This window comes from Monodon monoceros, unplaced genomic scaffold, assembly GCF_005190385.1.
Source record: "Monodon monoceros isolate NGI ecotype Baffin Bay Population unplaced genomic scaffold, NGI_Narwhal_1 Super_Scaffold_19, whole genome shotgun sequence".
Lineage (NCBI taxonomy): Eukaryota > Metazoa > Chordata > Mammalia > Artiodactyla > Monodontidae > Monodon > Monodon monoceros.
The window spans coordinates 45,395,616-45,411,956 of record NW_021703775.1 but is presented as its reverse complement, the minus strand read 5'-3'; the positions used below and the strand labels follow the sequence as shown (position 1 = coordinate 45,411,956).

Sequence of the window (16,341 nt, the reverse complement as noted above, 5' to 3'; positions counted from 1 at the left end):
ATTATTAACATATTGCATTAGTGTGGTACATTTTTGCATTTGATGAACCACTGTTGATATATTATTAATAAATAGTTGACATTAAGGATCACTTTATGTTGTACAGTTCTCTGGGTTTTGACAAGAGCATATTGTCATGTATCCACAATTACATACATACAGAATGGTTTTACCTCCCTAAAAATTCCCTGTATTTCACCTATTCATGCCTCCTCTACCTCCAGCAAATCCCCAAAACCACTGATTCTATAATTTTCTCTATAGTTTGCCTTTCCCAGATTGTCATGTAGTTGGAATCACACAATATGTAGCCTTTCCACACTGACTTCTTTCACTCAGAAATATCCATTTAAGGTTATCCTATGTCTTTTCATAGCTTGATAGATCATTTCTTTTTTATTGCTGAGTGATAGTCCATTTATGTATATACTCTATTTAGTTATCTGTTGAAAATATCTTGGTTTCTTACAGCTTTATAAATAAAGCTGTTATAAACATTTTTGTTTATGAAAAACAAGCATAAGTTTTCAATTCAATTGAGCAAATAACTAGGAGCATGATTCCTAGATTGCAAGGTAAGAGTGTGTTGTATATTTATTTATTTAGCACATTTTCTAATGGAATTAGCCTATCCTTAGACTAAAAGCTGTAAACATAGGAAATTCACACTGTGACTTTCCTTCTTCAAAGTGTCAACTTTCCTCCTCCCAGTCAATATCTGCCTGTTATTGGTCATTCCCTTGTGCTTCCTAGTAGCTTTTATATTTTTTTGTCAGATGTTTTCAGTTGTCAGGGAAAGTTGGATTGATAGGAGGTAATCGGCCATATGAAAAGTAAAACTCTTATAACACTGTTGATTTTTGAAATTTAATCTTGGTAACTGTTGAATTTATAGGGCTGTGTATGTAGTGATTTATATCTTTGTAAATGAAGACAGTCTTGACTCTATCATTTGGATCCTATATTCTACTATTTCTTTTTCCCTCTGACTTATTACTTAGGCTAGGATTTTCAGTATATGATGAGAAATAGTGATAATAATGTACATCTTTTTTTTCCTTAGAGGCCATATACCTGCATTAATTATTTTTTCTTCTTAAGTATAAGGCTTGTAGTTCATATGATGTACACACACACACACAAACATTTCTGCTAGATAAATTTAATAAATAAGCAAGTTGCTTACTTTTAAAGGGTTTTTCTCCATCATGAGTTGATGTTTGAGATTTATTGAATTTTTTTCTCTTTTAGTTGAAAAAACTATATGATTTTCCTCCTTTATACAACTTTTGTGGCAAATTATTTCACTAGATTTTAAGACTGTGAAAGGAAAATCAAAATGAAGTTGGTATTGCTAAAAGAGCTCTCTAAAATGGAGCCAGAAGGCCACTGAGGAAGTGTGACTTATGCATGTCTCAACCCAGATGGAATCTTAACTTTGACCACTTTTTGTCTTAACATAGACATCCAGAACATCTGCACAATATTCCAGAAACTCAAGATACTTATTGGACCCTTGCCCTAGAATAACTCATGACAACCTATCCCTTAAGGACAAATATTTCCTTTCTTGCATCAAGATCAAACAATTCATGAACAACCTTGTGGCTTTTGCCTGTATAAGCTCCTGACTCTTTCTCTTTCCCAGAACATTCTCAGTTTTACCCAAATCTGTGTCTCCCAATTTGCAGTCCTAAGTCCCCTAATATTCTTTGGTTTTTGTAGCCTCCATACTGATTATTCTTCAACAAGTCATTAAATCATGCTTGCATTCTAGGGATAAAACATGTGGGGATGTGATAAATTTTAATACACTTTTGGAGTCAAATAGCATAGAAGTAAACATATACTTTTGTAAAAAAAAATTATATTCAATAAGAAATCTATTTGTCTCCTTTTACCCAGATTTGATTAAAAATAAACTAAAACCTGAAGAAAGATCTTAGAGTAGCTGATTAATCACCCAAAGGAGATTCCTTGCTCTATATCAATGTAAAAGAAAAACAAAAACTATTTATTAGGTGTGTGAATTCCTTCTATTCAATTTGTCAAAATTCTTTCAATGTGTAGATGTCAAAAAACACCAACAATGTAATCTTTATGTTTGATAGGATGAGTTAGATTCTTGGCATCTGCTTTTATGTGTGCAAAATTTATCTTTAGCATGTGAAATATTTTTTGCCTCTGATGGTAATTATCTGTTTTAGGAAAAAGATGTAGCAACTCTGGTATTTTTCTAATTTAAACTCACGTTAAACATTCTTAATACCACTCAAAGCTAATAGTTTACTTGAAATTTCACATCTATTATCATAAATGAAAAGAGCCTCTGCTTTTCTATTCCTCTGCTATCCTCATCTGGTTAGAAATCTGAATTTCAAACATGCTTTTTAAATTAGCTGCATGTATTTTGAATTTTTTTCTGTTGTGGTCGTTAAATTTATGTGTCAACTTGGAGGGTGCTTTTGGATGAGATTAACATTTAAATTGGGAACCTTGGATTATTATTGCCCTCCATAATGTAGGTGGCCTCAGCCAATCATTTGAAGGTCTGAATATAACAAAAAAGACACCCCCTTCCAATTCTGAGGAGCAAAATGAAATCCTCCAGAAGACTGCCTTTGAACTTCATCTGCACCATCAGTTCTCCTGGGTCTCCATCTGGCCAGCCCACAAGGCAGATTTTGGACTTGCCAGCCTTCATAATCGTGTGAGCTATTTCTTTTTAATAAATTTCTTTTTGTATATACACACATCCTTTTGGCTCTGCTTCACTGGAGAACCCTAAATAACTATATCTCTTTTCTGTAACAATGTGTAAGAGAAAGGAATTACCTATTTTTAGAAACTTTGGAAAGACTCACCTGTAAAAACATCCGGGCCTAGAATTATTTTATTGATATCTTTTGTAAGCATAAGTTAGTGTTTCATTATTCATTTGATCTCTTGGCTCTTAGTCTATTTAAATTTTCAGGTAATCTTCATTTCGTTCATTCTTATGACTGCTTACTTCTGCTTCACTGTTCCATCATTCTTACCTATCTGCCTGGGGTTAATTATAATGCTTTATTTTGATTTGGCGGGGAGGTCTGTTCAATTAATTTTTCTTTTTGTTCTTTCCTTTCCTTTTCTTTCTTCTTCTTATTAATTATTTATTTTTACATTTCATATTCTTCAAATTTCTAATTTTATCCTGTGAGTACATAGCTTTTTGGGAAATAGCAGCTGCATTAGCTGGGAATGCACTGACCCAGGAAAAATGTTATCATCCAGACTCTTAATTATAGCCTCCAAGGTGAATTTAGGAAGTGAGTCTGGGGAATGTGCCTCAAAATGGAGATGCTCTTTCCTTACAACCTGAGTTCACCAGCAAACTCATTTTCCTGCCCTCAACCCATACTCAATCAGGAGAGTTTCTGTACTTCTGCTCCAGACACTGCTCACCCCCAAGGATTTCTCCCCTGCGTTCTGATAAACTAGATGACTGAGAGAAGAGGAGGTTATGAACAGAAAGTTTTGAAATCTGAGGCTCGTCCCTCTACCCCTATCTTTTCTTATTTGCCCTGCAGCACAGTCAGTTTTGTAATCCTCCAGTTCATCCTCCTATTTCCTTCACTGATTATTTTGTTTTTTGATCTTGTCTGAGATGGAACAAGTAAACAGAGATACCCTGAAGCAAAAAAAGGAACAGCAATAATGCTCTTCTTTTCTTAGTTCCCCACTGGTGCCTCTGGCTCTCTTCTAACCCAGGACCAGGAACCTTCCACCTTCTGCGTCTCTGGGTTTTAATGTTCTGAGACCTGTCAACTAACCTCTTGCTTTTGTGGCATCTCCAGGATTAAGCTCTGGGAAAGGAGCCAGATTCCTGTGCTCCTTTCTTTTCCATCTTGTCAGGAGTCAGAGACACTTTATTTCCTGAGTTCTTTTTTTGTTTGTTTTAAATAAAATGTCCCACACTTCCATTGAGGCAGCTTGAAAGTTAAATCTGAAAAACAGGACAATTAGGATTAAAAACAAATGGAACTTTTTGAACAGGAACAGAGAGAAAAAATTCTCCCAGCCTTAAGAAGAGCAGATAAATATGGCTAAGCACAGATTTTGACTCTATATTTTCTATAAGCTAATCAAAGTGGCAGAACCAGCTTTATTTCATAAACTTACATAAATTCATTTGCAGGGACATGTTTTCCTAGAGATTTTCTAAATTTCCTTAGCATTTAATCCTGGATGGTAACCACCAGCTTTTTTTTTTTTCTTCCTGAAGATTCTAAATGCTTTGAGTAACTTGATTCTAGGCTACTTTTGTCCAATTACTGATCTGAGACATGACTGTTATATATTCCAGAATGGAAAGCATTTGTTTTAAGATTTTCTACATATTTTCTGAATCCCTTGCTTTTTCCCTACCATTTGTTAATGAACTCTTAGCAATTTATTGTCTAGTAGGAGGAAAATAACATAAGAATTGTTCTCTAATAACCTACCACAATTTAAGGAACTGAATGAATGAAAATGTTAAATGCATATGTTCCATAAACCAATTGTTTTCAAGTTTCAAGTTTCCTTCCAAAGGTGTTCCCTTAACCAGTAGAAAGAGGTATAGCTTCACCAGTATGATGGTTAAAGGCACAGAGGATCTGTTCTAGGAGGGTTTGTATTTTTTGTCTAAGTCTTTTTGGGAAATAGGGTCTAAATCAAAGACAATGTGGATTTCCTCACTAAAGTCTGATGTGTGTGATCTAATCACAACAGAAATAAATCAGCTCCTCATCCCAAATTGAGGCTTATCTTTAAAATATTTTTTAAAAATCATACTCTAGAAACTATCAAATTGTGCGTAAGGAATATACTAACCTCAGAAAGTTCTGTAAATGCTTCTGTCTAATGCACCAAAAATGATTCACACTGTGAGTTAGGTTAGTGCACAACACTGGAGCCACTAATGAGTTGAAGACCAGTAGGTGAATGATTGAAGGCATTAGACTTCCAAAGCAGATGAACTACAGAACTTGTATTTCCTGAGAAAATGCTAGTTTGAAAGAATCCACCAAGATCAAAGGAGTAAAACTCAAGAAATCATTTCTATTCTCCTTATACACAAAAACTATAACATTTAATATCTATGTGGTATGTAGCAAGACTGCTATTTCTACTAGCAGAGAGGGCAGGAGATATTTTTATATTAAGATTTCAGTTAGCACAGAGAGAATACCTCTGCCTCCACCCATTCTCATTCTTGCCACCTAAAAGTTCATTGTAAGCAACTATTTCCTCTGCTATGAACCCATCTACAATGGTAACATTACCCTGAGAAATGTTACTGTCAACTGTTTCTAAACCCAAACTCTGCTTTCTTTCCTCATTACACTTTACCATGATTTGTTAGTTGTTGTCTTAACATAGTAGACTACAGATTACTTCAAGAAAGGGACGTTGTTTACTTTCTTCACTAACTCTCCAGAGCACAGTGACTGGATCATGTTAGATGCTTATCAGATATTTGGTGCATCACAATGTTAGTTGAACAAAAGTCTGATAAATGAAATTCAAAGACAATTTGTAGTATATATTTTCCCCAAGAAAACATGTTCAAATCACATACAAACAGGGGAAGAAACAATATAAGTTCCTTAATGTTAATTTCCACAGCCTTTCATGGCTTAGAAAGATAGTTTCCAATATAAATATTATGTGAGCTACATATATTATTTCAAATTTTATAGTAGCCACATTTACTAAGAAGAGAGGAAATTAATTTTAGTAATATATTTATTAGCCCCATACATACAAAATATTATCATATAATCAATATAAAGTCAATATAAAAATCACTAATGAGACATTATAATATATACTTTTTTTTTGTACTAAGTCTTTGAAATCTGGTGTATATTTTACACTCATAGCACATCTCAGAAAGCACATGTGACTATTGTCTGCCATATTGGACAGTGAAGGTATAGAGCAGCATTTTGCAAACTTAAATGTATAAAATACACACCTGAAGATATTGTAAAAATCCAAATTCTTATTCAGTAGATGGGTTGGGGTGGAGGTTAGACCTTTCTAATGACTTCCTAGGTAATACTGATGCTGCAGGTCCATGGACCACATTTTGAGTAGCAAGAGTCAGAGCACAACATAAATTCCTCAATAGCAAAATAGACAAATAAAGAGTAACAAATTCTCAAATTTATAGAAAGTTTCAGCCAATGCCTCTCTCTATATTTGTATAGTCATTAGTCTATTTGACATTTCCACTTGAATGAATAATAAATATCTCAAATTCAATATGGATCCTTTATTAAACTGTTGCCAACAGAGGATAACTGAAGCTCAGTCACACTGGGGACCCCCTGGGGAACTGTGTAGAATACACCTCAGAATGCTCGCCCTCCCCAGTATGAGAAGCTGAATAATTTATCCACTGCCTTATATTCCCCAATGTTTGAGACTTAGCTCCGGGCATGTTACCTCTGTTGAACTTTTGGGTTGCACCTACAGTCAAGTTGAATTACAACAAAAAATCTCATTGATTTAGAGAAAATCCTAAAGCAGACAAGAAGACACATCTGTTTGGATCTTGAAGGCAGACACTTTCAGCGTGCATGGCATCAGGCCACTCCAGGTGAAATCAAAGGTTGTTGAGGGTACATTGTAATTGTGTAGAGATCCAAAAGTGTCTACTGTATTTCCTATAAGTAATGGAGGTATGTGACTTGAAGTCTCTCAAAAGGTGGCAGATTAATCAGTTTCTCCTGTAAAATGGGCTTAGTCAATATATGTGATGTACTTAGAAGAGTGCCAAGTATTAGCAGTTATTATCACATAGATAGTCTAAATTAGCTCTGTGGCTCATATTTCTATTATCTGAAGTGCTTGCATATCTAACTCCTTTGTTTTTATTACTAATAATTCTCACTAACATTGATTTGCCCCTTTTGTTTTAGTGATTTTTGATTTTGAATTTTTTTTTCTTTATCTTATTTCTTAATCTGTTGAAAACCTGGGTGTCTAAATTGAGGTATGCTATCCTCAAAGAAAATTTTAGTTTGATTCTTCTAGGAACAAGTTGGAGTTTTGACCACTCTAACACCCTTCCAGGTTATCAGTTTATTCTTAATTTTGTTTACCCTACTTTGCACCAATAACATCACCTGTCCTCAGCACAACTCTTCCTGTTAGTGTATTTTCATTATAGTTTCAGATCACACAGTTTTATTTATTTTATGCGTTTTGGCCCTTACAGGTTTCTCGTGTTTCAGTCACACTGGAAAAACATGATGCAAATTATGCTTCACACAGGAACTCATTACTTCACACGGGAGGCAGCATCTACAAATTTTCTGCTGGGAGTAGAAATCAGAAATGATGTTGTTTCACACATTCTTTAGATTCTACATTCATGCTTTTTCTCATGTGGTGTCAGGGCCATGTTATAGGCAAAACTGTAAGAAACTGCAGGATTCTTTAGGTCAAAAGTGGTTGAATATTTTCAAGCTCCTATACTCCACTGTGGGAGAAATCAGAAGCTTGAAGTATCGTTGAGGCCATTATTAAAGAATCTTATTTGGAGGTATAATGATGCAGAGAAGGTCAGAGAAATTACAAAAATACTTTGTCCTCTTACACAATAGGGAACTTAAATACTCTAATTCAAAAGGTATCTCAGAGATGATTCTAAGTAAATTTCTGTATCCTTTTCAAATATGATGGTTTTCTGTCTTTTTTCCAAGTGTTTTGGAACTTTGATCCGTTTTCTTATCAGTTGACTAGACCACACACTATTCCTTGAGGATGAATTTGAAGACATACTCATGTGGGCCAGTGGGGAGGAATAGCAGGCTTGTACTGCCCAAGTGTAAAGCAGTTACAGTTGATTTACAGCATTCCCTGTTGTGAATAAGGCAAGAGTTGTTTCTGTTTTAATTTGTGGATATTTAGGGTCAGGGCATTTAGCTACTTTCCTTCCCCTGTGAATGCCCAACCACCTGTAGAATCATGATGTTAGAAATGGAAGAAATGTTTTATCCTAAATTCGAAACTAACACCCCGAAGGCTTAAGTGAATTTCACAAGGACAGACATAGCATGTTTGTAGTGGACCCAGAAACAAGCTCAACCTCTTGACTTCCAGGCACTAGAATTTCCTGGTGTGCAGAGTGACCAGCCCTCCTGATTTACACAGGACAGGATGGTGTACCTGGGATGCATAACTTTCAGTTTTAAAACCAGTGAAGTCTCAGGCAAAACAGGAAGAACTGGTTACCATAAACATGTTCTCAAGATTTAGTTTTCTCATTAAGAAAAATTTCTGGAAATATTTACCTACCAATACTGAGATTTAGTGGAATCAACATAGGAACTGGACAGACGGTCAAAATTTATATCCCAACTGTCTGGCCAATGGAATATGGGCAGAGTAATAAACATCACATCATCTCCAGACCTGGACCATAATATTTCCCAATAAGACTTTCCTCATTCTTTCTTCACATGTTTCTTTAATAGAGGTCAAAAGTCCAGTGGCCGTACAGAACAACAGAGCCATTAGAAGAAACAGCCTTAGTTGCTGAATCCTCTCCTAAGTAGAAGACTAGCCATAAAACATTTAAGAGGTTTCAAATTGTTATAAAAATTAGTTTTCCTTGACTAACACAGGTACCTAGCAGCAACATTATGTATTTATCTGTTTTTTTCCTCCTCTCCCTCTTTACCAATATGGCAGGTATGAAAAGATGGTTAACAAAACTAGGAGCATTTTCTCAGTATTATTGGCCATAAGGAAATACTTTGAACTTCTTAAAAAATTGCAATAGCTTTTGGATGAAATGTTTACTGAGAGCGGTAAAACAAATTTAAATAAAATTAAAATTAGAAAGCAGGAATTTGTGGTCTTGAGGAAGCATATTTAATTTTCTTGAGGATTGTTATGTATGCTTTTTTATTGCTTAGAGCTTTTCATTTGTTCAAAACATTCTTTTTTATATATATTTTGTTGACATGTAGATGAGTTTGAAAACCCATTTGTTCACAAACCTTTCACAGAGTACATCTTTTACCCTGTCACCATTTCCTTGTTCCATCATTATGTTCCTCCTAAACTCTATCTATTGTATATGTAGAAAGTATATAAATACCATTTATGTAAGTGGTTCAGTAGGTGACATTTTCATCAGTCATAGCTTGTGATTACTTTTTCTCTCTCTTACTAAAACAACTGAATATGTACTAAAAGACTAGAAGAAAAGAAAACTAAAATACACAGAGGATTTCAAAGCAGTAGATATCATTTAAAAGCAGATAATCATCCAGGAAGAAGTAGAAAATGCAAATGATAAGTGACTTACAGATCATAAGTGACCACATCTCATTTCCTCTAAGTAAAAGGATAGGTAATTGCATTAGTGTTAAAAGAAAAGGATATTTAGGTTCAACTGTTTTAGGTATTAAATGTGTCTTGTGTACTTCTTGAATAATTCTAGATATACAAGCAAAGAAAACAACACAAAATATGTTATAAATAAGATACTGCAGTGCAGGTGACTTATAAATATATGTTTAATATAAATTCACATAAACTTGTTTTGGATTTAATCACAGTGTATGGGATTAAATGTCTTCTTATCAGTGGGATTGATTGTCTTATTACCAACAAGATAAAACTAACAGTCATTGCAGCACTATCACAATAGTCAAGATATGAGAGCAAACTAAGTGTCCACTGACAGATGAATGGACAAAGATGTGGTATTTATATACAATGGAATACTACTCACTCATAAAAAAGAATGAAATTTTGCCATTTGTGACAACATGAGTAGATCTAGAAGGTATTATGCTAAGTGAAATAAGTCAGAGAAAGACAAATACTATATGATCTCACTTATATGTGGAATCTAAAAAAACAAAACAAATGAACAAACAAAACAAAACAGAAACAGACTCATAGATACAGAGAACAAACTGTTGGTTGACAGGGGGTGGGGGTGGGTGGATGGGAAAATAGGTGATAGGGATTAAGAGGTACAAGCTTCCACCTATAAAATAAGTAAGTCATGGGAATGTATTGTACAGCACAGGGAATATAATCAATAATATTGTAATAACTGTATATGACAGATGGTAATTGACATCATGGTGATCATATTGTAATGCATAAAAATATCAAATCACTATATTGTATACTTAAAACTAATATAATATTGCATGCCAATTATAATTCAATAAAAATAAATAAATAAAATTGAGGAGAAATGTGGATCTGCTCCTGTAGCTTAACAACAGATTTAGAAAAACTGTGAAATTGTTTCAGTTGGAATTGCTTGCCTGTGTCTATTTCTACCCAAAACAACTCTTAACATTAATTTTTAAGTGTTTTATTTAGTCCTTGATAAGAAGACTTTTCTGTTTATTCTTTAAGGTGATATTTAAAGAAATATGTAAAAAGAATAGACCATAAAATAACAGGTTAGCAGCAGATATTAATTTTGGTCTTGACATATGTCTGACCTTTAGGAATAATTTTAAATACCTTCATTAAAGCCAGAGAATGGCTACAGTAGTCACTCCAGTGATTCACCTGTAGTCATTCTAACTATTCATCTTGTAGCCGTTCTAGTTACTCATTTGTGGTCAATTCAGAAGGGAAAATGAAAATATGCCATGACACCACCAAGTAGCTTGAAAGATAAATATAGGTATGAATAAGAAGCTAAAAATATCAAAAGTGAACTTTTCAGAACAATATAGCTATGTTATTCACCAACTTTCCAAGGCCCAGAAATGACTACCTGAAATCCTTATTTCAAATTATAATTAATTAATTAATTAATTAGTTAACAAATAAACCCCACTTCTTTGTTTTATGGGAGATGTACATAGAATATTAGGACCAAAGAAGGCTTTAAGGATCGTCTTCTCTAGCTAAGTCATATAACAGCTGAAAAAACAGGACCTGAAAAAGTGATTAATACCACATTCCATATTCACTACATTTAGCAAATATTTTATCAAAACCCAGTTCTATTTATTAATTTATTTTTGGCTCCTTTGGGTCTCCATTTCTGTGCACTGACTTTCTCTAGTTGTGGCAAGCGGAGGCTACTCTTCGTTGCGGTGTGAGGGCTTCTCATTGCAGTGGCTTCCCTTGTTGCAGAGCACGGGCTCTAGGCACACGGGCTTCAGTAGTTGTGGCTCGTGGGCTCTAGAGCACAGGATCAGTAGTTGTGGTGCACAGGCTTAGTTGCTCCACAGCATATGGGATCTTCCCAGACCAGGGATCGAACCCATGTGCCCTGCTTTGGCAGGCAGATTCTTTTTTTTCAACATCTTTATTGGAGTATAATTCCTTTACAATGTTGTGTTAGTTTCTGCTGTATAACAAAATGAATCAGCTATATGTATACATATAAGATGTGGCACATATATACAATGGAATATTACTCAGCCATAAAAAAAAACGAAATTGAGTTATTTGTAGTGAGGTGGATGGACCTAGAGTCTGTCATACAGAGTAAAGTAAGTCAGAAAGAGAAAAACAAATACCGTATGCTAACACATATATATGGAATCTAAAAAAAAAAAAAAATGGTTCTGATGAACCTAAGGGCAGGACAGGAATAAAGACACAGACATAGAGAATGGACTTGAGGACATGGGGAGGGGGAAGGGTAAGGCAGGCGGATTCTTAACCACTGTGCCACCAGGGAAGTCCCCAAAACCCAGTTCTTTTAACTCTTAATCTCTCCCTTTTACCTTTGTCTCTGTCCGGTGGCCTTTTGACTATATGGTAATCATTAGATTTTCATATTAGTTTTAACAATAACATTATGTAAGTATTTTGTTTCTAAGAAAAAAGAAAATAATTGAATTGCTTTGTATGAGCGTACAAGAGAAATTGAGTTTGCTTCGATCATTTTTCAAACTGATGAAATCCTTGTCAAATTGTAAAAATATATAAATTCCAGAATGTTGTACTCCCTCAAAAGTATTTACTACATTGCACATAAAAAAAAAAATGTATTTACTACATTGTAAACCCTATGACTCCAGACATTTTCATAACACACATATATATACACACACACTGACATATATATTTGGTTTTTTACTTATACAGATATCACATGATGAACTAGTAGATCAAGAGAGAAAAAGTATGTAGGAATTATTAAATTACTGTTTCTCAACTTCAAACCCACCCATCTATATTCCGCTTTGATGCTAGTGTAGGGACAGCAAACCAAATGTCTCCTTTACCAACTGGCTCCACTTTAAATTCTGTCAATAGAGGGTGCTAGAGAGAGACTGGATTACTGGAGAAGGGTTAAAGATATGGGATTTGCTCACTTTTGTTAGTTTCCTCTTGTTTCCACCACCCCTTCCATGGTTCTTCCTCCTGGCAAACACAAGTGGTTCCAGATGCTGCAGTTAACTTTCAGTTTCTCTGTCATTTCTACTACCAGTGCATCACATGCTCTTAGAGACAGAAGCATCCAAAAACCTACAACTCTTTCCTCTGAGGTCTGAGTCCCAGCTCTATCTGAGTCATTCTCCTAGTTCCTCATGCACCAGCAGGGAAACATCCGTTCCTCAGAGGACTAGGCCAACCTTAGCTGCTTTCCTTTGTTTCCCCCACCTTAGGGATGAGTAGTTGCTTTCTGTACAGAACTTACAATTTCTGTAAAAATTGAGTTTCTTTTTTTTTTCATTTTTAGTTTTCAATACCTGACTAAATATTTATTTATATTAACATTTTCTCTGCTACAGTAACTGCTGTGCTTTCTGTTTTCCTGACTGAACCTTGACAGATACAAAAATAAAAACTTGACAATGATTGAGGACCTATCATGCGTCAGCTCTCACTGATATATTACTTACCTTACAGATTTTATCCGGTATACATAGTAATTTTACTATTCTTCCACTAACAGCTTTATTGAGGTATAATTGATATACAAAAAATTGCACATATGTAAATATACAATTTGATGAGTTTGCACACACACACACACACACACACACACACATACGCATATACACACCCAGGAAAGCAGCACCACCAGCAAGTTAATAGGCCTATCCATCACTCCAAAAGTTTCCTTGGCCCTTTTGGAGTTCCATTTTGCTTTTTTCTGTTTTGTTCTGTTCTGTATTGTTTTATGTGTATGTGTATATGTTGTATTAAGAATACTTAACATTAGATCTACCCTCAACAAATTTTTAAGTGCACAAGACAGTATCATAACTATGGGCACTGTGTTGAATAGTAGATGTTATATGCATGCAATGGAATATTATTCAACCTTAAAAAAGAAGTAAATCCTGCCATTACTCTAAAGTAATCAAACCCATAGAAGCAGAGAATAGAATGGTGGTTGCCAGAGGCTGAGGGAAAGGGAAATGGGAAGTTGTCCAAAGCGTATATGGTGGCAGTTACGTAAGATAAGTAACTACTATTCCCTTTTAATGGAGAAGAAATTTCAGGATTACAGACCTTGAGTAACTTGCTCTAGTCATAAATTGTGGTTGGAAGTCCCTGAAGGGGGACAATAACAGGAAAATCTCGTCTTTCACTATCTGCTATATGCTTTCAAACCTTTGAAAAATTACTTGAGGAATGATAATAATGACAGCTAATGCTGAATGATATTTACTTGGAGTTAAGCACCCTTCTAGATGCTTAACACATAATTATTATTAGTTAATAACACATATTAATTCATTTAATCCTCAAAATAACCTAACGAGATAGTACTGTTTTTATGACTAGGTTGCGGATAAGAAAACTAAAATTCAAACCAGGCAGTCTGACTCTCTTGTGTGTTCAGAATCACCAGCATGTTCTGCCCTAGGAGAAAAACGGTAACATGAATATAAATAAGGATAAGCTTCTCAATGATACAAACAGGAAGTTTAGATTCCTACAATTTTCTTTTCCATAAATAGCTTCCTGTTATTTTTCTCCTTCAGTTTCTTTCCTCCCACCCCACTCCTAGTCTAACATTATTACATATAGTCTTCTCATACTAATGATCCTTGAGTTATTCCACATGTTAAGAAGTTATTCAAGACCTTTAAAACCTAGGCGCTAACCCAATTCTCCAAATTCTTCTCCACTGCTTTACACAGGCACTATGCAAGACTTTTTTCAAACATGATCTGTGCAAGCCTGGCCCTGTATTTACTACTTCAGTCTCTTCTTTGTCTGAAATGCCTTTCTCCTCTCATGACCATTATTTGTTTATATAGTAACCAATAATAAGAATGCTGATTAAGAAAATTTTCCTGACTGAACAGTCCATACAAATTAAATACAGCTCTTGAATTTTTAAAGCATTTATTGCCTTAATTGTAGAAACTTATTGTAGGCTACCTTATATTTTTTACCTTTTCTTTTTATATAAGTTTCATGTCATTTTAAACTAGACTGTAAACTCCATGAGGACAGAGATCATGTCATAAATTTATTTATGTTCTGGTAGTTCTAATAATTAGTATACTGTCTTACACACAAGCATTGCCAAATAAATGTTTATTGTTGAAGATATGATAAGAATCATACAAGCATCCCAACTCTTCCACTCTTTTGGAATAGGAGTCTAAACTTAGAGAAAGAAACAATGCTAGAAATGAAAAGTATATAAGTAATTTTTCACCACATGCATCCCTAAGAATGTTATAAAATCTGTTAGCTTCCTCCTGAAAAGAAAAGTATACTTTTAAAACTTTAAAAATCCAAGAGATTGGAAAATAATTTTATTCCCACAAGAGTTAATAGATGAATAGATTAAGAACTCCTGAAGTACAACAAACACACAAGACCTCATTCCAAGACATGTCATATAGCCAAAAGCCATTCACAGTGTACTATGGTTTTTAAGATGACAGATACACTATTCAAACATTGAGTCCACATCTTAGCTTAGCTACCGGCTAGCTGCAATAGTAAGCAATTTATGTGCTCTAAAAGGACTTTATTAAAGGGTGATAAATACAATAACTATTATATCTACTTCATAATATTATTTTGAAGATTATATGAGATGATCTGTAAAAGTGGTTAACATAGTACCAACACCTAGGAAGTACTCAGTTTCTGGTAATTATTTGTTCTCTGTATCAAAGAAATGACAGTCTAGGGTGCTGTGTCACAGTGAGACCAAGATCGTTTGTGAGGAAAATTGCAAACTGTGTAATAATTACAACATTAAGTGGAAGGGATTATTCCTATTGTCTCTCAACCCCAAAGTTAGTAGCAATGATGGATATGAAATTTCATATTCAAAAGACAACTGCTTCACATTATTAGATAACTAAGCTGATCTATCCCCTCTCTCTGTTCCACACTATTTAATAGAGAACTCTGACACTTTATTAGAGAAGGTGGACGTTTAGAAGAAATGTGCAGGCCTGGAAAGCACTGTTAGTTTCCTCTCCCATCCCCTTTTGAGTAAGAAAACAAGGGACTCTCACCTATGCCATACGAGAGGGATGCCCAAGACATCCACTGAAAGAGATTAGGGGAGCCTCCTTCCTCTTCTCCAGCTGCATTCGATGACACTCAGAAAATTCTCGACCACACTGTGCTGATATCCAGATGGTGGGTGATGCAATCCTTTAAAACCTTGACTGCAATCTTTTGGAGTTTGAGAAGTTTGAGGCCGATATTAGCCTCTCAACTGGAAAAGTCTAGAGACAGGAGACAATCCAGGCACAATAGCAGGGCAAGGGAGAGAAGGAGTAGCTGTAGAATCAAGTTCAATTCCACTTCGGTTTTTTACCTATGTCAAATAATTTTACAGTGTGGCGGTACCTCCTGAGATCTCTGAAAAACAAAACCATAATGTTCCCCCAAAATGAGTCAGCATTGGGATGTTGTCATGAAGCAGGACATTTGACCAAAGGTGAAAAGTACAAATATTAGCTAAGTCTCATCCTTTCTCCCTTCCCTGAATCAGTGCATAAACTTTGCACTGATTTTAAGAGGTCCTTTTATTTCCATATATTAAATTCAGCCTACTAACTTAGCAACTGCCTCCTAAAATTTCTTTTAAATGACCAAAGAATTATGAAAAACAGCATTGCTTAAAAATACAGTATGTCAGATACCACAGTGGATAGATTTAAAAATATTATAAACCCTTCAAAACTCTCATATTTGGTGAAAACAAACAATACAAAAGTATATGATGTTTAAAATATTCATGCATACCAATTAAAATAAAATAAAAATATAGAGCTTGGAAAGTACATTAAAGCAAAATTTTCTGTAAAGCATCTAACATGTATTTAAGGACTAACACCACATAATTGTACTAGTCAACCTTTAATGAAATCA

The 16,341-nt window shown here is 34.7% G+C and overlaps 1 long non-coding RNA gene across 1 annotated transcript; it reads right to left on the bottom strand.

Moving 5' to 3' along the window:
• Nucleotides 1-3,015: 3,015 nt before the first annotated feature.
• LOC114901025 lies at nt 3,016-15,606 on the bottom strand. Its single transcript, XR_003794993.1, has 2 exons — nt 15,477-15,606; nt 3,016-3,985 (listed from the first exon to the last, which is right to left on the bottom strand). It is a non-coding gene; the product is annotated as an uncharacterized LOC114901025 (long non-coding RNA).
• Nucleotides 15,607-16,341: the final 735 nt, after the last annotated feature.